At 52.7% G+C, this 22,021-nt stretch overlaps 1 protein-coding gene and 1 non-coding gene across 3 annotated transcripts in view; one reads left to right on the top strand and one right to left on the bottom strand.

The window, feature by feature from the left end:
- Positions 1 to 675: 675 nt before the first annotated feature.
- The window catches only part of LOC112676390 (uncharacterized), a 535,411-nt gene continuing 514,065 nt past the window's right edge, over positions 676 to 22,021 (bottom strand). Inside the window, exon 7 of one of the 2 annotated variants that reach the window (XM_049102206.1) lies at positions 676 to 777. The gene's annotated coding sequence lies outside the window, so the exon portion shown is untranslated. The remainder of the gene's footprint in view (positions 778 to 22,021) is intronic. The other variant, XM_049102211.1, reaches the window with a different exon arrangement.
- Positions 19,771 to 19,875, top strand: LOC112677059 (U6 spliceosomal RNA). The gene has a single exon (XR_003146828.1). It is a non-coding gene; the product is annotated as a U6 spliceosomal RNA (small nuclear RNA).

The raw sequence follows: 22,021 nt of genomic DNA, 5'->3' as shown, positions 1-22,021 counted from the left end.
GTACACAAACATTCTCCAGGATGGATCATATGACAGGCCGCAAAACAAGTCTTAGCAAATTTAAGAAGACTGAATTCATACCGACTATATTTTCCAACTGCAGTGTTATGAAACTGGAAATCAGTAATAGAAGGAAAAGGGAAATATTTACAAACACGTGGAAACCAAACAAAAAAATCTTGAAATAATTGAAAATGGAACACAGTACATTAAATCCTATGGGATGCTGTAAAAGCTGTTCTGGGGGGCGGGGGGGTGCCTGGGTGGCTCAGTAGCTTAAGCATCTACCTTCGGCTCAGGTCATGATCTCAAGGTCTTAGGATTGAGCCCCTTGTCAGGCTCCCTGCTCAGCGGGGAGTCTGCTTCTCCCTCTGCCCCTCCTCCTCTTTCTCCCTCTGCCCCCTCTCCTTACTTGTTCTCTCTCTCTCTCTCAAATAAATATTTTTAAAAAGCTGTTCTGAGAGGGAAGGTTTAGTGATAAATGCATATTTTTTTAAAAAAAAGATCTCAAATGAACAACCTAATTTTACACCTCAAGGAATGAGGCAAAGAAGAAAAAACAAAGCCAAATTTATCAGAAGGAAGGAAATAGCAAAGATCAGAATGGAGATAAAATAGAGACTAGAGGGATCCCTGGGTGGCGCAGCGGTTTGGCGCCTGCCTTTGGCCCAGGGCGCGATCCTGGAGACCCGGGATCGAATCCCACATCGGGCTCCCGGTGCATGGAGCCTGCTTCTCCCTCTGCCTGTGTCTCTGCCTCTCTCTCTCTCTCTGTGACTATCATGAATAAATAAATAAAATCTTTAAAAAAAAAATAGAGACTAGAAAAAATAAAAATGATCAATGAAAGAACAAGCTGGTTTTTTTAAAAGATAAACAGAATTGATAAAACTTGATCTAGACTAAGAAAAAAAGGGGAGAATACTTAGAATCGGAAATAAGAGACATGAGAACTGATAGCGCAGAAATACAAAGGATCCTAACAAATTACTACAAGCAATTATACACCAACAAATTGGATAATCCAGAAGAAATGGATAAATTGCTAGAAATGTTCAACATACCAAGACAGAATCAGGAAGGAATAGAAAATATGAACAGACCAATAAGTGAGGAGATTGAATGAATAGTCAAAAGCATCCCAACAAACGAAAGCCCAGGACCAGGTGGCCCACTGGTGAATTCTACCAATCATTTAAAGAATTAATGCCAATACTTCTCAAACTTTCCCAAAAAAACTGAAGAGGAAAGAATATTCAAGTTCTGTTTATGAGGCCAGTATTACTCTGATCCCAAAGCCCACTAAGGACAGACACTATAAGAAAACTACTGGCCAATATCCTTGATGAATATAAACACAAAGATTCTCAACAAAGTATTAACAAACTGAATTCAATATTACATTAAAATGATCACACACCATGATCAAGTGGGATTTATCCCTGGGATGCTAAGAAGATCTCACATACGCAAATCATACACATGATACACCACATTAATAGAAGGAAAGATAAAGATCAGACCATTTCACTAGACTCAGAAAAAACATTTGAAAAAAATACAACATCCTTTCATGATAAAAGCTCTCAATACATTGGGTATAGAAGGAACGTACATCCTCACAAGGAAGCCCACACATGACAAGCCCACTGCTCACATGCTCAACTATGAACGGTTGAGAGCCTTTCCTCTAAGGTCGGAACAAGACAAGGATGTCCACTCCAGCCACTCCTATTCAACACAGCACTGGAAGTCCCAGCCAGAGCAATCAGGCATGACAAAGAAACAAAATATATCCAAATCAGAAAGGATGAAGTAAAACTATTGTTATTTGCAGATGATAGGACCTTATATATAGAAAATCCTAAAGATTCCAGTGAGAATCTGTTACAATTAATCAATGATGCAGTTATGTTGCAGGATACAAAATCAGCACATAGAAACCAGTTGCCCTTTTATACACAAACAATGAAACTTTAGAGGGAAAAAAATAAACATTCACAATAGCACCAAAAACAATAAGGTATTTGGGAATAAATCTAACCAAAAAAGTGAAAAATCTGTATACTAAAAATTACAAGACCTTGATGAGAGAAACTGAAGAAGACACAAATGGAAAGCTATCCCATGCCCATGGAATAGAAGAATAAATAGGTTTAAAATGTTCATACTACCCAAAGGCATCTATAGATTCAACATAATCTCTATCAAAATTCCAATGACATTGTTCACAGAAATAGAAGAAAAAATCCTAAAGTTTGTATGGAACCACAAAAGACCCTGGATGGTTAAAGAAATACTGAAAAGGAAGAAAGCTGGAGGCATCATACTTCCTGATTTGAAACTATATTAAAATTACAGTCAAAACAGTATGGTACTAGCTTAAAAACAGATACAGAACAGAATCAAAAGCCCAGAAGTGAACCCATCCATATAAGACTACAACAAACTTTTAAAGAAGCAGGCTACACCAAACTATAAAGCCTCTCCACAGCAAAGAAAACCATCCACAAAATGAAAAGGCAACGTACAGAACGGGAGAACATGTGTGCAAACCATCTATCTTGTAAGGGGTTAATAGCCAAAATACATCAGGAAGAAAGAGGGTGGAGGGAGAGAGAGACCACCAAAAAAATCCCAAACAAAACCCAAATAAATCCATTTTTAAAAATGGTCAGAGGACCTGAATAACATTTTCCAAAGAGAACATACAAATGGCCAACACATACATGAAAAGACACTCTACTAATTATCAAGAAAATGCAAATCAAAACCACAGTGAGACATCCCCTCACACCTGTCAGAATGGCTATCGTCCAAAAGACAAGAAATAACAGGTGTTGGCGAGGATGTGGAGAAAAAGAAACCCTCATGCACTGCTGGTGGGAATGCAAAGTGGTGCAGCCACTGTGAAAAACCTTATGGAGAGTCCTCAAAAAGATAAAAATGGAGACATCAATACAATTTGGCAATCCTTCTGGGTGTATATTTAATGGAAATGAAATCAGGATCTTGGTGTTCAGTTTACCATTATTCACATTAGGCAAGACATGGGAACAACATAAATGTCCATCTACAGAAGAAGGGACAAAGAGGTTGAGTATTCACAGACATACACACACACACACACACACACACACACATTATTCAGCCAGAAGAAAGAAGAAAAAGTGTCCATTGGAGACAACATGGATGCAACTTGAGTGCATGATGCTCAGTGAAGTAAGTTAGAGAAAAACACTGTGTGATCTCAGTTACAAGTAATCTAAAAAACCCAAACCCAGAAACAGAGGGTAGGATGGTGGTGGCCCAGGGCTGGGGGTAAACGGGAGCTGTTGGTCCAAGGGCACAAGCTTCTTGTCACAAGACCAATAAATTCTGGGGCTCTACCATACGGCATGGTGACCACAGTTCACAATGCTGTGTTGTGTACTTGAAAGTTGCTGAGAGAGATCTTAATTGTACAAAAAAGAAGAAACCAGTGATTATGTGACATGATGGAGGTGTTAACTAACCTAATTGTAATCATTTTGCAATATAGGCTTCTGTGAAATTACCACTTTGTACGTCTTAAATACACAGTGTTCAATGTCAGTTATAACTCAAACCTAGGTGGGAAACCAGAACATCTGTGTATTTCCTTTAAGAAATTAATATTTATTCAAAATAAAATAATATTGATTTATGGTTGCATTTGAAGAGAAACTAAGGGAATAAATAATCCATAAGTCTTTAAATGCATTGTCCTTAGGCAGAAACATCTGGTTTGATTTTCATGCTTCCTACTGAACTATTTAAATTAACTTTCTTGGGTTGTTAGGAAATGTACTTACTTATAACCATCTTAGCAATCTTTTTTATTAACATTAAATTTGTATGCAAAATATAAGAATTTAATGTTCTGCTGAAAGTTTAGTAAACTCTAGGCAAATGATATTTTTAAGTAACTTTTGAATGATATAGCAAAGCTGTATGTGAAATCACCAAATCTGACAGAGGGCAGAATAACAAATGCTTCTTCCCCAGCTGAGGGGTCCCTGGGACCTGCAGGTGCCTGGGCCCAGAGAGGGTGGGCAGATGGTGGTCTGAGGGCTGTGCACTTGGAACACCTTGGGACATTTACTGAAGTAGCAGACAGGGTGTTTGGGGCTTAAACCCCGGTTCCTAGTGGGGTCTGAGGAGCCGCCTGAGGTCTTCTCTGCAAACCCCAAGTCTAGCGCCCCAGCCCCTCAACTGGGTGGGGGCTCTCACAGGTAGCACTGGGCAGGAGGCAGGTGGGACACAGCTTCCACCCCCCCCCCAGGAGAGTCAGTTCCTGGGGCATGAAGCGCAGGTGACCCTCGAGGGCTCCCAGGCAGGCCCCCAAGGGTGTTCTGGGGCCCCCACCTGAGAACTCTCCCCAGACCCCCTCTCCCCACCCCTGTGGGGCCTCTTCCAAGCTGGAGCGCTCCTGGCCTGGTCAACGGAGCTCACAGATCATCCCAGCCTCTATGCTGCCCTGGGGTCACCGTGAGCAGCCGGGAGTGGGTGCTGGGATCACTTCCTGGAGGCATCTGGGGCTCCCTCCTTGCCTCGGCCTCCAGGTGGATGGGCTCCCCCTGGGGAATAGGTTTGACTTCCCACATGGCATGCAGGGTCTGGGGGCCTCTCCTGAGACCTGGACTGGGTCCTGCCATCTCTGCGTCTGTCTACCTGCCAGCACAGGGAGCAGCGTCAGCTTCCTGAGCACCCGCCCTGTGCACCTGAGCACCTTCTCCGCCCAGATACCTGCCCCCAGGTCCCTGTCCTGCCTCGGGGGTGAGGCCGAGGGGGGGCTGCCCAAGGGACAGGGTTCTCTAGGCCTCCTCCCTCCCCTTCCCCACGTGTGCTACAGGGACTGGGGGGCCCGGTTGACCTGAGCTCTGGAATCAGAAACCAGCTGGATGCCGTCCCTGCCCAGGGGTGGGGTGCAGGATCCAGGACAGAGACAGAGACCCCTGCCCTCCCAGAGCCCTGCCTGCATGGAGCAGGGGCCTAGGCCTGGGGCTCTCAGACCCCGGAGCAGCTGCAGAGGCAGGGGGTCCTCCATCCCCATCCCAGACCCCGAGGCCACCTTGGCAGGGAGGGCCCAAAGCTTTCCAGGTGCCACTGCACACATTTCTCATCAGGGAAGCCTCATGGGGACCTGGTCGGGGCCAGCCTCTCCCCGAGGACCAGGCCTCTGACTGCAGGTCAATCAGCCATGTCTGCTCGGATCCTCCTGGTGACGGGGAGCTCACCACCCCTGGGGTAGCCTCCCACGGGACTGTGGGAAACACCTCCCTGCTGGCCCAACTCTGCAGAGAGCACTGCTCCCTCTGCACCCCCTCTGCCTGCTTTCCTGAGTCTGGTCATCTCCAGCTGAGCCCCCACCCCAGCCGCCCCTGCTCCCAGAGACCCCCAGCCTTGAGCAGGCAGGTGTCCCAGGACTCCTGCTCCGCTCTACCTGTCCCCACAGAGCCCCTCCCCTCGCCCCTGCAGCCTCAGGGCAGAGCAAACTGCCCACCCCAGGCCCCAGGCAGGGCTCCAGAGGACAGATCAGAGGGAGGGGTGGGGCTGAGAGGGATCCCGCCAGGTGCCAGGCTGGCTCTCTGCCTGCTCCTGAGCTCTAACCTGCCGCCACCTCCCTGGTGGTTCATGACACAAGGGAAGGACTGACCCTCAGCCTGGGGTCTGGGCTCTGCTGCCCCCGACGTGCAGCCCCCGGGGTGGGTCTAGGGAGCAGGTCACCCTGTGACTCCAATCTCAGGCTGGGCCCTGAGAAAGGAGACCTGCTCTACCCTCCTGAAACCTCAGAGCCCCACCCTACCAAGGAGCTCGATGAGCCCTCCTGACGTTCACCCTCCTCCGTCTGCTGCTCACACCTGCAGTTCAGGTCACAGAGCAGAGCACACACACCTGCCGAGCGTCCTCGGGCTGAGCCGCGGGTGTCACGTGGCCCCGACTCACACTCGGGGGCAGTTATTGCCAAGCCAGTCACCTGGGGTCTCAGGCAGTTGTGCATGAAGCCCAGGGACACACTTCCTGCCCCTTGGCCAGCCCTGAGTGCCCCAGGAGCAGAGGGCAGGGGCTTGGAGACCAGGTGTCCTCTGGGTGTTGAGCCACGGCTGGTACAAACCCCAGTCTCTGCCGTCCCACTCAGCCCCGTTCCTGCAGGCAGAGACATAGTCTGAGTGTGACAGCAGGGGACACATCATCCTCCCTCCCAGGAGACCTCGGGCCCCAGGCCTGCTCCCCATCAAGTCCGTGGGCTCAGACCCCCAAGGGCAGCTCTCCTGGGGCCTCACCTGGGGACGTGGGGTGTGGGGGGAGCCTCTGCTTCTGAGAGCCTCCCCTGGGGGATCTCACCTGGGGGAAACTCATCCGGGGGTTCTCAGAGGCCTGGATTGTGGGAAGGGGCCTGAACCCTCCTGGCTGCTCCTGAGGTGCAGGGAGGAGCATCTGGAACTCCACAGGCCTCACACAGTGACCACTGACCCCAACTCACTCCCCATCTGTTGGGCTTGGTGTCAGGGTTCAGGGGCCTGGGCACCGCAGTTACCGGTGGGGCCAAAGACCCATCCTCAGGGCCCAGAAGGAACACTCCTCCCTCCAGGCCTTGCTGCCTGGGCTCAGCGGCTCGGGCCCAGGCGGCCTTGCGCTCACGGGACAGTGGACAGCAGACAGCGCAGCTGAGGGTGGGAGGGCCATCACCTGGCCTAGGGCTCAGGTGGGAGGCGGGGCTGTTCCTTGTTCATGTGGGGCAGGAAATACTCCCCCTCTCCCCCTCTGAGTCCCGGCTGAGGCCCTCCTGAAAGGCAGATGAAGCAGAGAGCAACCAGGAAAGCTCAAGAACAGTCATGCGGACAGTGCAGCTGAGGGTGGGAGGGTTGGCACCTGGCCCAGGGCTAAGGTGGGAGTTTGTCCACCTGCTGACGAAGGACAGTTTGTCTGCAACGGATTCACAGGTGGGGGAGGAGTCCTGAACTGAGTCTCTAGACTGGAGCCAGTGCTCCTGGCTGAGAACCACGGGCCTGTGGGCAGGGAGGGGCCCAGAGCACCTGCTCCGGGTGGTTCATAGCAATCCCTGATGGAGTTGGGGCCAGTGCAGGCCCAAGGGGCTCAGGAAACCAGTGAAAACACAGTGGGGGGCTGGGGACCACTGGGTCAGTACAGACAGAGCAAGGAGAGGAGGAGACTACTGGGTTAGTATAGACAGAGCAGATCACTGTAGACAGAGTAGAGGATGGGGAGAGACCACTAAGTCAGTGTAGACATGGGGGGGGGGGAAGGAGGATACCATCCGGTCAGTGTAGACACAGGAAGGGGGGGGCAGTATAAGTAAAATAGAGTTGGAAGGAAGATAACTAAGGTTGATGTAGACACTGAAGAGGAACCATGACATCCAAGGCCAGTGTAGACCCAATAGGAGTACTAAGGAGATGGCCCAGTGTAAGAAAGATCTCCAGTTCAGTATGGACACAGCAGGGGACTTGGGAGACACCCAGACCAGTGTAGATACACCTTGGGGTGTAGGGCCAAATCCCAGATCATCAACCCACCACGAAACTATGGAGACCTTCTTGGTCACTCACTCTAGATAAACTGGGGGAGCCAGGGATGTGGTCCTATTCCCTTTACCTGACCTGGGTAAACACAGCACCATCCTAGGTCCACATACATAAATCAGGGGGTCTCAGGTAATAATCCAGGCCCATGCAGACACAGTGAGGAAGCTACACAGCCTCAGTGTGAACACACTGGAGTAACTGGAGGGATATCCCAGATCAGTGTAGATACAGCAGAGGAATCAGAGAGGCATTCCTGATCAGTGTAGACACTGCAGGGCGTTAAGAGACATCTTGTTAGTGTAGACACAGGAGGGGGAGTAGGAAGACATCTCAGGTGGCCTGCGCTGTTCCGTAGGTGACCCGGAGGTATTCCCACACTGGGAGAGCCCTTTGTTAAGTCACAGATGAATTAAAGTGCCCACGGGCATCCTGGAGATACGGAGGAATCAAAGATGAAACCACTCGAGTCAGGTGGAGATATTAATTTCGACGTATCATCGAGCACTGTTAGGAGGACTCACTGGGGCTGAATAGGATTCAGAAGGTGGCTGCCAGGAGGGCCAGCAAGACCTGCCTGCAGAAGGGGGCGGGCATGGGGCCAGGCTGCGTCTGGTCTGTCCACAGAGCAGGAGACCAGCTGAGGCTGGGGAGGGGACCCGAGTCCAGGAGGAGCAGACGACCTTACCTGGGAGCCTCGCCCCACTGGTTAAACTCCAGGTCACTCCATCTCTGCCCCTCCCTGACTCAGCTCTCTCTTGGGGCAGGACAGATCAACCTGTAAGGGCTGTGGCTTAAAATGTCAGTGGTTCCTGATTTCCCACAGTTCTGAGGTCAGATTTCAGGTGGGCCCCAGCGGGTGGCTCTCTGCTCCACTTGGCCTGGCTGGGTCACCCCTTGGCTGCATCCAGCTGCTGGTTGGGTGGAGCTGGGAGGTTCCAGAAGGCTCTCTGGCACCTGCCACATTCTTTTCAGCAGGATTTCAAACAGCCCAGGAATCACCATTCAGGTGTCAATAGTTTCCTTGGAGACACATTTCATTACCCAGAGGGGAATTGCTGAGAAGAATCTATCAAGTGAATGAAAGCTGTCCAGTGTGGATTCCTTCCCATCTGAGGGGGTTTCTGACTCACTGGGCCTACGGCTGTTTCTCCTTGGAATTTGGACAGCCAGGAGCTCAGGTGATGGATCACTCTGACCTGAACTTGACACTAATTAACCCTGTCAAATCTCTAGGCCCGGCTCCTTGCCTCCTCCACTGTCTTGATTTCTTGTTCTCAGCTGGGAAGAAGGGAGACTGGAGACATTCTGAAAGACAGTGTCAGATTCACAAATCCCCAAGAAGAGCCAGAGAAACTCACTTTTAGGGAATTTTGGAAGTGGGAAGTTTATCGTGCCCTGGATGGAGTGAGAGGTCTCCCCATGGGGGTGTCGGGAGGAGCTGCCCAGGGCCCTCCCCTCCCTGTGGCCCTGCAGAGACTCCTGCCTGCTCTCCTCCTGCTACCTCCTCTCTCCTGGCTGCTCATCAGCAAGAACACATGCAGAGGACGCCTCTGCATGCTGAAATCCATATTTTTCTGCCTTGCTCACCCCTCAACTGCAGGCTACTCTGTTCCCACTTACGGAGAATCTTCCAGAGAGACTAGAACCGCAGGAGAATGTTTCCATGGATGATCTGAGTACTTTTCCCTCTCAGTGTCGCCTGTCACTCTGTGGTCACCTCCACCCCACATAGGTGGTCTGCATTTGGGGGCTCAGGGAGCATCACAAGTAGTGGACCCCATCCATGAGCCCATGCCCTCCTAACAGACTCCACGTTTGGGAACACAGCACATGGGACCTACATAGACTAAACATGACCTGTCATTCATGTGAAATCAAAGCATAACAGGCATTGTGTATTGGTAGTCTCCACATAACCACCTGAAGTGACATGGGTGCATCCCCATTGTGTCCCTCTGAAGCATCAGCTGCACGTTTGGATGTGCACTTTGCACCCTGACCTGCGTGTGTGGGGTTTCCCCTATAACCCCCTATAACGAAGAGGTCTCTGTAATGAGAACTACTGCTCTGCAGCCAGGGTCTCCTCACAGCCTGGGGGCCTCTGGTTGGCAGCTGTGTAGGACCCTGAGGTCTGTGGAAGAGCAGGTGGTGCTGGGGGTGCATTGTCCTGTCCCAGGCGCCTGGGGACATGCGGACCCGGGCCCACAGGGACACGCAGCAGTGGCTGCCCTGAGTATGGCAGGAGATGGTGGCCTCCAGGGACAGTGCAGAGGGAGCGTGTGAGGGACGAGCCTTGGAGGACGATGCAGGTCTGAACGATGGAAGTCTCGTACACTGAGCAACAGGAGCCCAGGTCCCAAACACAATCACTTGTAAAAATAAAAGTCTCTTGCCAGGATGAAAGAGATCACACAGGGTCTTCTATTGTATTTAAAATATATGCGCACCAAACAGCAATGGACGTTCTGCAAGAACACTTTCAAATAAAGAGACAGTCATTAACCACAGTTCAAGGATTTCCTAAGAAGGAAGTGTTAGTCTCAAACACACTCAAATATATGATAAAAATTCAATAAAAATGAAAAAGATACTATTTAACAATTTTATGATTTCCTAAGAGTGGGCATGGAATGGGAAAAGGGCATTAAGGAACTAGCAAAGCCAGTGGAAGGCACCTTCAGGCCCGGAGGACGCTTGGGATGCAGCAGCCAGGCTAGCCCCATCCTTCTGACCACGCCCCTCCGCTCCAGCCCCGCCCACGAGACTCCACCCACTGGGGGGCTCCCTGCCTTGACCCCACCTTCCCTGCCTTGACCTTTGTACCAGCCCCGCCCACCGGCCTGGCCCCATCCCTAGCTCCCACCTGGGCTCCGCCGGCGCACAGAAGGCTGCCCAGCGGCTTGATAACCTCGCCTCTGTTGGGTGCAGCGGTCTCTGCCTCTGCACAAGCCGAGGGAGGGGGTCTGAACTCCCCATTGAGCCAACCCCGACCCTCCCGAGCTGGGTCGGTGCCCTGCTCTACCCCTGGCATCTGGTCCCAATTTCAGCCTCCCACTGCTGTCCTGGCTCCTGTACACCTGTATGAACCCCAGCAGGGGCAGCGTCCTCCTGTCCCCTGGAGGAGGGGGCTGCAGAAAGGAGGTCCCCGGAGTTCCCTCCCGATGTGCCCCACTCCAGCCGGGCCTTGGTGCAGGGAGGTTCCTGAACATCAGGACATTGACATTCTGTGCAGACAAGTCTAGAGAAACAGTAAAAGTGACGGATGGTGGCTGAAGCTATTTTGCCATCCACAGTTTCTTTCTGCATTTCTCATTTTTGTTTCATTTGACCTCAAATAGGAAGAGTCAAGACAGTGAGGCACCACATGCAGAGGTGGCCTTGAGAAAGGGCCTGGGGTCAGCAGGCACAGCCCCGGGCTACAGGTGGTTCCCCGTCCCAGTTACCAGGGCAGGTGGCTGAGGAGGGAGTGATGGGTTTCTGTCCTAACCTTTATTGAAGGTGTCTACCTCTATCCGTCTGCACTGCTGCCCGGTCCCATCCACCTTCACCTCTGCTGGGTTAACTGCATGCGATCTCCTGCTGGCTCCTGCCTCTGTTCACCACCCCTTATCTTCTGCTCTGTGTCAGCGGTCACCTCTAAAATCACCAATATATTCTGTGCCCCCTCTGTGGTTTCCCTTTGTACCCAAACCTCAAGTGCGGTGACACCAGCATCTAGACAGGAAAATGGGAAAGTGGTCACACAGATGGTGGCAGGGCTGGAAGGGCAGAGGGATGACCCACGCAGAGATAAGCAGAGGCAGGAGGAAGGTGGGCAGCGACCCCGGCCCCAGGAGGGGGACTGAGGGGTGTGAGCAGAGCCGGGGCATCCTGGACACTGGGCAGGGCAGGACCACCACCAGCTGCCCACAGCAGGACCCCTGTGTGGGACAGGACTGTGGGAGCCAGGCACCTGGGCAGGGCTACGATCCCTGGAGCGGGCTCTGCAGGGAAGCAGGGGAGCTGGAAGGACACGCCCTCTTCCAGAGGCCCCTCCCACCTGGGGCCCCCACCAGCATCCCTGGTGTCAGGACCTGTCAGGGTCCCACTCTGGGAGCCGGGGAGCATGTTTTACAGGGCAGAGCAGGGCTTGGGCTCTGAATTAGCAGGAGCTCCCTCCCCCCACAGGCTGACAGGGCCCTGGCCATCTGATCCCCACCCTGGATGCATCTCCCACCTCCCCAGAGTGGCTGAGTTCCAGATTCACTGGACCTGGTCAGTCCCAGGTCACCACACCCCTCCCTGCAAGGGCCCTGACCTCCTTCCCTCTGCCTGCAAGCCCTAGAGTCTCAGCTCCAAGCCCTGCCCAGGGAAGTGTTCCTGTCCCTGTCTCCTTAGGTCACCTCCCCTGGCCAGCCCCTTCCTTCACCTTCTCAGCACAGCCTACAAGGGCACATCTGGTGAAGACTTTCTACTTTCTTTTTTTTTTTTAAGAGTTTATTTTATTTACTCATGAGAGATACAGTGGTGGTTAATGGGCTCTCAGGGCTGGAAGTGACCCCTGGGAGAGGGATCTGGATCCAGCTGGCCCCCCCACAGCAGCCCCCACTCACCCTGGAAGGCTTCCCACAGGGAGCCAGCCCTGCCTCATGAGGAGCAGGTGGTAAGAAAGGCCCTGCCGCAGGATCCCAAAAGCAACCAGGAGCCCCGTGGATCGCGCTACACAGAGAGGTATCCAAACCCTGAGAAGCCCCACAGGGCACCCGTGTCCAGCAGCTCAGGGGACCCCACCCTGGTGAACATGGTCAGGATGCTTCCCTTGTTGATGAGACTGGGGGCTGGCAGGAAGGGGGGTCAGGAGCTGGTGGCAGAAATGTTGGTCCCCCAAGGACAGGATGGGGCAGTGTTACCCACTGGGTAGGCTCCTTCACTCCTGGCCAGGAGGGGACAGTGATGAGCCCACAGGGTCGTCCTTAACACCCTGTTCAGTCGCATCCCATCCTGTCAGTGAGGTCTGATCCCCTCGCCCAGGTCCCGTCCTGCTGTGCTGCCCAGGCCACAACCTCTCCCACCTGGGCAACCCCAGTGGCCCTTCTCCTACTGGGTGAGACTGTCACACATCCACACTGAAGTTCTGAATTCAGACACGCGCACAACAGTGCTGTCAGGAGGACACATGTCAGGGGACACAGGTGCTGGTGGACATCCTGCCACCAGGGCCGAGGGAGAGCTGCTGGGGATCCAGCCTGTTTCTCTGCTCCCCCTGCCCAGGAACAGAGTCCTCCTTCCACATGGGCTCATGCCTCCCAGTCGGCTGTGTCCCAAGCCCGGCTCAGGGGTGCTTGGGCTAAACCACCCTTACAAATGTGCCAGCTTGGGATCCCTGGGTGGCGCAGCGGTTTGGCGCCTGCCTTTGGCCCAGGGCGCGATCCTGGAGACCCGGGATCGAGTCCCACGTCAGGCTCCCGGTGCATGGAGCCTGCTTCTCCCTCTGCCTGTGTCTCTGCCTCTCTCTCTCTCACTGTGTGCCTATCATAAATAAATTTAAAAAAAAATTATTAAAAAAAAAACAAAAACAAATGTGCCAGCTCCCCCCTCACACACAGTACCCATGGCTTTGCAAAAAGCATGCAAAATGGATGCAAACAGTCCCAAAATACAAAATACATAAGAGTGGAACTGCGGAAAGGGCAGGAGCATTGCAGTGAGTTTCCTATTCAACGGGAATCACTTTTCTCACTGTCTTCTGGCAACATGCGTGTGTTTGAATTTTTAAGAACTGAATGGGGGTAGTTGCTGGATCTCAGTAGGGCCCAGGAGAACAGGTTCCACTTAATCCTGTGGGACAGTCTGAGCCTTGGCAGGTGCTTGCCCGCCATCAGCCACAGGAGACAATGAAGTGGTCCCTCGAGCTGGGCGTTCCATGGAGAAAGCCCCAGGGTCCCCAGGTCACATGACCCCCAAGGCAGGTTATCACCATCCTTGGTTTATGGGAAGAGAACAGTGAGATGCTGAGTAACCTGTTGTAGGTAACACAGTGAGGGAGGGATGGGGCAGGGCTCAGACCTCATAGCTGGATCAGGTCCCTGCTCTGGAATATCCCCACCTCTGTGCAGTTCCCAACCAGACCCTCCTGCGTGGTTTCTATCAGTAGTTCAGCTCTAAGTAAATACAGGTATGAGTAGCAGATAAATGAATGAATGACCCAACCAACACATGTGAATTGCCCTCCCTGGGGTGCCTGTAAGCTGAGCTCCCCCCACCAGGCCCTGGGTCCTTGGGAACACTCTGCTCAGAAATGTCTCTCCACGCAGCCAAGGACCCACCAAGTCTGTGGAAGCCTCTCTGCTAGGGCCTCCTCCCTCAGTGAAGCAGCTGATTTTCCTGAGTCTCAGACACAGAGGGCGATGGACAGGGAGTTCTCTCTGCGAGGTCCGCAGGACAGGTGGGAACTGCCCTGTCTCCTCTGTCATTTGGCTCCACGGAGTACTAGGTGCCCAGGATGGCCAAGGACCTAACCCTCTCTGAGGCCAGGTTTGCCCCTGACCTGAGCCCCATCCATCCCAGTGTCCTGCCCCCAGCACCCCGTCTGTCCTGGAACCTACACACCTTCCAAACTGTGCCCACTCCTATCAGTATGTTACCCCGCCCCCCTGCCTGGTGTCCTCTCATCATTGGGAATATTCTCCATGATTCCTGGATTCCACCTTGTGGCTGAGGGGCCAGAGGTGCTGCCCTCTGAGAGGTTCCAGTCCATCCTGCTGCCCAGGGCCCCAGGGCAATGCATGCCCATGGGTGGCCTGCTCATCATTTCGGGCTAATACACTGACCTGAGGGCACTGAAAGTAGGAGCTCCAGCACATCTTCCTGTGTCTGCTCACACCCAAGCTCTGCTCCCCTGACCTGTGTCCACGCAGCTGGCCCTGCTGGGTCCTCTGGGGTCCTGCCTGGGTTTAGCCAAGGGAGGCAGAGGCCAGGGAGAAGAGAACAGAGACCGGACAGTGGCACATTTCCCCTCCTTCTGCCTCTATGGCTGTCCAGTCCCCTGGGCTGTGCAGCACCACCTCTTCCTGGGCCTCTGCCCTGGGCCATCATGGTCTTTTGCTGTTACTCCTCTCTGGTGACACTCAGGCCTGGTTGGCCACACAGTGCCTCTGTCCCTGGTACCGGGGTGGATGGGCACTCAGGGGCCTTCCCTGCAGAAGTAATTTCAGCACGAGTATCCAGCGCCCAGTCCATGTGGGGACAGGAGGTCCCTGGGGTTCTGGGGAAGGAAGAGCTCACAGAAGATATGGTGCCTCTCCACGGGCTGGTCCTAATCTCACCTCGCAAAAGGAATCTCAGAACTTGGGGTAAAAGAACGACGTTCCTCTAACAGAAGTCAGATCGATGTCTCTAGCATTGCTTGGAGCCCAAGGTAAGGTAAGGAGTGAACACTGGCTTTTTTCTTGCTAAACTTTTAAGTTCAGACATATGTTCCGAAATAAAATTTGTGTATCTTAGGTCAACAGCCTCTTAAAGGCTGTTATTAACTTTTGGAAAGATGACAAATCAGCATGAGAGTGACAAATGCCACTGTCTGCACAGACTTAGAGCACATACTCTCCCTAACAGATCTGGGAGCCTGAGGAGGCCAGTTATAGCAGTCAATTAACTAGGGCTTCAGAGTCGCTCAGAAAAATAAATAAGGTACTTTATGCTAGGTGTAGAAATAAATCCAAGTGAAAACCCGCAGTGGGAATAAATGACTGGCTGCCGATGTTCAGGCACTAAACCATTAATAGTTCCAACTCCATCCCAGTCCCCAGGAAACAGATCAACAGACATAAATGAACAGACAGGGTCTTGGGGCTGCCATCTTTCTCGTGATGGTTTCTTTTGGCCGTGAGGACCAAAGCCCGTGAGGACAGAACATTCCAGAACGTTCTGGCATCTGCACAAGGCTGACTGCATCTGTCTTCCATCTTCTGTGCAGAGGTGAGTCCCAGTGAGGGGCACATGGCAGAGCTCCCCAGAGGGTGTCCTGCTTGTCCCAGGAGGGGGTGGAGAGCGGGACCAGGAGGGTCTGAGCTGGTCACCCCTGCCCCCGGACCCCTCCTGAGGCCCTGTCCCCTCCCACCCACCTCCCATTGGTGCTGCAGGTGGGGATGCTCAGACGTGGGAGGGACAGACCTCCGGGAGTAACATTGAGGGCACGGGCACTTCTCTAGGCTCTCTCTGCAGTCAGGACAACCGGCTCCTAAAGCCTGTGGAATCCTGCCTCGCAGGCATGGGGTAGAATCTTTATGTGAAAACCATCATTTCCTCCTGCAGTTGAATTTTAATTTTCGAAGTATAGCCTCTGCTTGAAATATACACGTAATTAGATCCCTGCAATGATCTCCAGTGGTCCCATCTCAGCCACTGGATGATAACAGTGATTCCTCATCTGTCCTTTGCTCTCATATGAATGCCCCCATACCTTTTATAATTCTGCAGCAAACTGTGTATTTATGGTAGTGGGTGAATCTTTACTGATGCATCATTGCTGGTGAACACTTGTGAGGGGCCTGGGGCTCTGCTGGGAACCAAGACACCAAGGACAAGGAAGGGAACGCCTGCCTCCAAGGGGCTGGCCCAAGAGCAGCCAGAGGAGGTGGGTCCCACGTCAGGGAGCAGGCAGGGAGTGGGCACAGATGGCAGAAGGCTGGAGTGGCCGGCAAGGGTCAGATCAAGGAAGGTGGAGATGCACAGGGCTCGTGGCTTGTCAGACCAGAACAGAAGCTCTGGGGAGTGGTCTCCAGCTTTCAGGGGCAGTAGGTGACAGGATGCTCTAGAGGTTTCAGTGGACATGGCCTTCCCAAAACATCAGTCCACTGGCCTGGTGGGAAGGGGCCATGGTGGCTGCAATGCTCAGAACCCCACTCTCTGTAGCCCACTTATTTCTTTGTTCCACATGTTCTCATACTCAGGAGACTGAAGCTGGGTGGGACAGAGATAGGTCCTCAATTAGGACTCTATTTGTCAGTGACAGAACCAATTCCTAAATGGTTTTCAAAAGGGGGAGAGTTATTGGTCCACTTAAGTGAAAAGTGTGGACATTACCATCAGGCATGGCTGGATCCAGGTTCTCTGGTGATGCAGCCGGGATCTCCTATCTCCTTCAGTGACTGTCTGTATGTAAACAAGACTCTCCTGAAGAGCCAGCTCTGGGAGGTGGGAACAGGCATCTGAAACAGGCTGGGGCAGGCACCTCCATCATGGACAAGCAGTCCCTCCCTGTCCTGGAAACAGAAGACAGAGAATATGAGCAGCCATGAGAATATGATGACCCCAGAGCAGGTCAAGCCTCACCGTCCCCAAGCAGCAGAGCCCCTGACTACCTCGAGTCAGGTCTTCCATCCTGGTCCCCGTGTTTGGGGCTGTGGAAGGTGCTGACCAAGTGGGTGGCAGGCAGCAGGACTGAGCAGGCATTTCCCAACTTGGTGCAGTAAAGGAGAGCGTGCTCCTCCCTAGAAACAGGGACAAACATGGGAAATGTGATGCCGACCCAGAGGCTGTAGATCCAGAGGCCAAGAGAGACCTTATAGAGAAGGTCCCACCTTGTCCCCAGCCTGCGGCCTTGTCCTTTCTCTAGATTTCTCCCTAGTCTCTCTCTAGTCACTCTGACTCCTCAACCTTCTGCCCATGCAGCTGGGCTGTCAGGATTTCAAACCTGCTTCTGATGCAGATGTTTCCAAGCACACACTTGCTCCACAAAGAATGATAGCGACATGAGGCAGTTGTGTGTAATCCCCTAGCGTGGAGCGGCTTTAACTAAAGGAATCTCTCTCTCCCTCTCTCTCTATCTCTCTCTCTCTCTGTTTCTAAAATGCATAGAAAAAAAATCCCAACCCTTGCTTTGAAGAACATCGGAGTGTTTTATAATTGCTTTAAGAATTAGTGATTTTGAAACACTCAATGACAAATTAGCAGCTTGTAAGGTGTATTTATTGAAGTGGTTGGCTTTTATAATTTGAAAATCCCCCCACAGTTCCAAACTTCCTTTTGCCACTGAAATGACTGCCAAGGGCACCATCTTCACCCTTATGAAGTGGCCTGCTCTGCATGTCACAGAGCATTGCACAAGGTTCACCATCCTAAATTATGGCTCAAATTACAAACAGGCCTCTCTAATAAATTATCTCAAGTTCTAAGTGCATAATTATGGTGTTTTTTTTACTAATTACATAATCAAGATGAGTAATTATATCATTAAAATATGACACTTAATCTGTTCTGCTGCAGCTGTTTGTGGAGGGTCATGAACTTCGTGGCCTGGGATATTAGCAGGGCTCTGCCTGGGACAACCTGAAACCAGACACTCGGGCCTTTACCGTCAAATGTTGGATGCTCTGGCTGGTCTGGGGAGGAGACGTTCTAGGAGAGTCAATGGCATAAACGCCTTTTCTCTTGGGAGTATGAAGACAAACACCCCTTTAACTCCATAGCTTGAATTATCCAACCTCTGCATCATCTTGTCCAACCACTGACCTCAGTGCCCCCACCCTGGTGGGCCATGTACTCAGGCCTGCCACAGGGGTCTTCTCGAGAGGTGCTCGTCCAGCCCTGTTTGCCAACCCGGCTCTGGCACCTGAGACCTGGTGGAGACACGGGCTTGTGCTACCTTCTCTGCAAGGGACCCACAGACTGCATGTGGAGCAAGGGTCCACACCCTTCATGGTTTCTGATTCCCTCCACATCCCAACTCCAGCAGGGGACAGGCCAACATGGTTCCTTCCTGGTCATGGACACCAGCTGGGGTCTCCAAGCCGGAGGTCCTCCCTGTGAGAGTTCATCTTTTTCTACCGTCCTGGGAAGCGGGAGCTGCACTAGGTGAGCCATCCAAGGGCCAGCGAGGGTCCCTCAGCTGACTCCGAGGCCCCGGGCTTGGTCGTCTCTTGCCCACCCTGCTCTGCTCACCTGTCCTGAGGCCACCAGCTGCCCTTCTGCTGCTCCCTAACAATTTCACAGTTTTGGAAGGACATAAAGCTTTAGGATATTAACTGCAATGCTGTGGGCTTGCATCACCTCTCCTTCTTTATTTAGCATGATGAAAATGTAATTATATCCTTCATGGGAAATCTCAGCCATTTTAATAACTGTCACTCACCACAATGTAAGAGTCACACGTTTTGGGCTGCACGTGTCCTTTCAATGTTGTTTTTACAGGAAAAACCTGGAGTGTGTGTGCTCAGGCCCATTTGACATCAACAACAGAGAGGTGAGGGCCCATGGACTCTCAGAAGATTGCAGTGCACACATGCTGCTCCCACCTGGTCCCCAGCAGCAGCCAGGCCTGGGCAGGGACCTGGAGCCAGAGAGGTGACAATAGGGACGAGGAGATGTGATGGGCAGTTCATTCATCAAGTCATTCATTTATCAAGAAAAGATATTTCCAGTAAGACTCATCTAACCAGGAATTTCCTGTTCAATGATGACAACAGATCATTAAGTTGGATTTCATTTCTGTTCACGTTTCTGTAAGTCCATGAGGTCCTGCTTCACGGATGGCCTACAGAAATGAGCCACAGGGGCTACTCTGGGGGTGCTTGTGCTTAAGGAGTTTACATGTTGGGGAAAGGGGCAGGTAGTCTTTGAATTCATGCTCCTGGATAGGGTACCTCTACTCATCCCTGCCCCTCTGTCAGTCATTGATAATTGGGAACCTGATTCTGAATATCTGTCAGTTCTAAAATAATAAATAATAATAATTCTCCTGCGGGGAAATAATTCATCCAAAGGGAATTAATTTATTCACAGGGGAAGTATAAATTATCTGGGGCAATTCACTCGGAGATTACTTTCGTCCGGGGATGAAAACGTGAGGCAGACTAGTGCACAGACAAGACCAGTGGAAAGTCACCTCGGGTGTAGACGACGGTTGTCCGGTCTGCCCACTATGGGGATCACCATCATGGGACCGTGGTGCCAGTGGGAGATACCGCACATGCATCTTACCAAGATGGGGATGTGCGGGGGCCACTCTCACCAAGACGTGTGCCCAGGGAGGAAGGTGCCAGCAGGCCAAGCCAATTGTTAAAGCTTCCTGTTTGCTTAGCTGCATAAGCAATGCATATTGATGGCACAGGAGAGGAGCCTGAGAGACGCAGGGGGTCAAAGAAGACATGGAACCACCCTCAGTCCCACCATCAGAACCCAATCACCGTTACCAGGTCACACCACATCTTTCCCTTATTTCTACGAGGTCTTAGATAAAAGCTCAGCTACCGACCTGGAACCGTACAGAGGATTAGCACGGCCCTTGCTCAAGGATGACACGCACATTCCCAAGGCGCTCCCCAGTTCTCGGTCACGGAGGCAGAGCGCACAGCACAGGGACTACAGTCAGTTAAGAGTCTAAGAACGTTGTCTGGTGACGGGGCAATGACACCCACCTGTGCTAGTAATGCACAGAACTGCTGAATCTGTTGTACACTTCACAGTAACACACGTGTGCTAATTATGCTTCACGAGAAAGAGAGCACACACACGGTGCACGAATATATACAACCCTCGTTACACCTGAGTGGGACCATCCTGGAAATGACACCTCACCTCCTGCCCGCTGAGATCACTGTGTAGAGATACCACGGATCTGCAGGACCACCTGGTTTCTGCAGAATGTGCCATCGAACTCTGTCCCAAAATGCACTGGACGGTCTGGAGTTGGCCCCACAGGATTCCCCAGGGTTTTGATACCCTACACTGAGATGCAGTGAGGGACCTCAGGTCACACGCTCACCCTTCAGCATGACCCTGGCGGTGGCATGTGCGCTGTGCACGGTGACACCTATGACCTTGTCACCAGGCTGCCATTTCCATCCTGGGGCTGAGAGAGGCTCTGGAAAGCTCCCCCTACACCTTCCCTGCCACGGCGACCATCCTGACCTAGCGGTGGGGTTTAGGAGGGAGTCAGGACAGGGGGCCCAGGGAGGGTTCTCGGGCTGCAGGGATGAGGCCCCTCGGTCCCCCGGCTCCACCCCATACGCGTGTCAACTCTCCTCTCAGCAGGGGCAGCACGAGGATGGGGCCTTGGCAGCATGCCCTCCTTGGGCTCCAACAGGGGAGGCACAGCAGAAGTTGCTGCCCAAGCACCCAGACTCCAGTCGAGAGTCACGGCTGTATGCGTGGAGCTCCCGGGATTGTTTTGCAAAGCTCCCACTACACCCTATGGCGCGTTACTTGGATCTGCCCTGAATTTCCTTAAAATCTGCTCAATTACATTTTTCGCATCAGTCCTAAAACTGGCTCCAGAGAAATGTGCATCTGGGCTCACCCGAGTCTGTGGACTCAAGGTCCGGGCTGCCTGGCAGACTGTGGATCTTCTATCAACTGAGACACACTCTGTTTCCCTCCATCCCTCCCCAGATAGGCTTCCCTGTGCACAGCCCCCTAGATCTGCACCCAGAGTGGGATCTCGTCCCCAAGCACCTGTTCCTGGTTTGGGCCTACGAGGTCAATTCTGTCCAAGGACAAGAGACAGGAGGCGTTGTGTGTCGAACGCTCAGGGTTCTCCATTTGTGGACAGACTCACACAGGCCTCCTGCCAGATCCCAAGGGCCGCCCCCCATCTAACGATGAGCCAGCGTGGCTATGGCTCCTGCCTCAGGCTGAGGTCCCGGGTCACATCTGACGTCACCCAAGCCATCCATGCAACGTGGGGTGTGAGCGTGAAGGGACACGGGGCTGGGGTGCACGGTAGGCAGAGACTGCTCAGACAAAGGAGCCCCAGGAGGAGCTCTGGGAGGGTACGGAGGCGGGCTCTGCAAAGCCTGCTTGGAGGCAGCCACAGACCCCCTGTGCTCGCCTCCGCAAATCCCCTCTTCCCCCGCACCTCCACCACCTTGGGGGAGATGCCGTGACTACCCCTCCCTCACGCTCTGTCCTTTCTGCTTTCTCTGGCCAGGCCCCCGGTGCTCTGTTCTTTGTGGGTGAAAACCTATCCAACCTCCATGTCAGGTGATGCTGACATGGACCGACCACAGACCTGCGACCTTCCACAACGTAAAGCACACAAAGTGTGTTACTTCCGTGCAACTGTGCAGGATGGATGGTTAGCTTGACTGGATGATTCTCCTCCGCAGTCAGCCAGGGACCCTGAGTTCTGGCTGCCTGTCCGGCACCAGCTTGAGGCTGCTAAGGACATCAGCACCTCACTCAGAATGTGGGCAGGAGACTCCAGGGTCCAGTCCTGGACGGGGGCCCATCCCTTCTGCTCACGAACCACTGGACATAACAGGGTCACAGGAACATGTGAATGCTAGGGAGACTGGGAAATGTAGTCCCACTGGGTGTCTGAAGGCAGGGGGGAGTGGATTTCTCCGGATAGCTGGAGGGGTCAGCCACAGCGCCTTACAAAACTCTGCTGTCTGGGCTAGATGGTGTAAACACACGCCCCTTGCTTCTCCCAGGAAATGCACCTACAAGCCTGGACTGAAGTGCGCCAAGCAGCT

The sequence above is a fragment of the Canis lupus genome, chromosome 26 (genome assembly GCF_003254725.2).
Source record: "Canis lupus dingo isolate Sandy chromosome 26, ASM325472v2, whole genome shotgun sequence".
Taxonomy (NCBI): Eukaryota; Metazoa; Chordata; class Mammalia; order Carnivora; family Canidae; genus Canis; species Canis lupus.
This window is presented reverse-complemented; position numbering and strand designations above follow the sequence as displayed.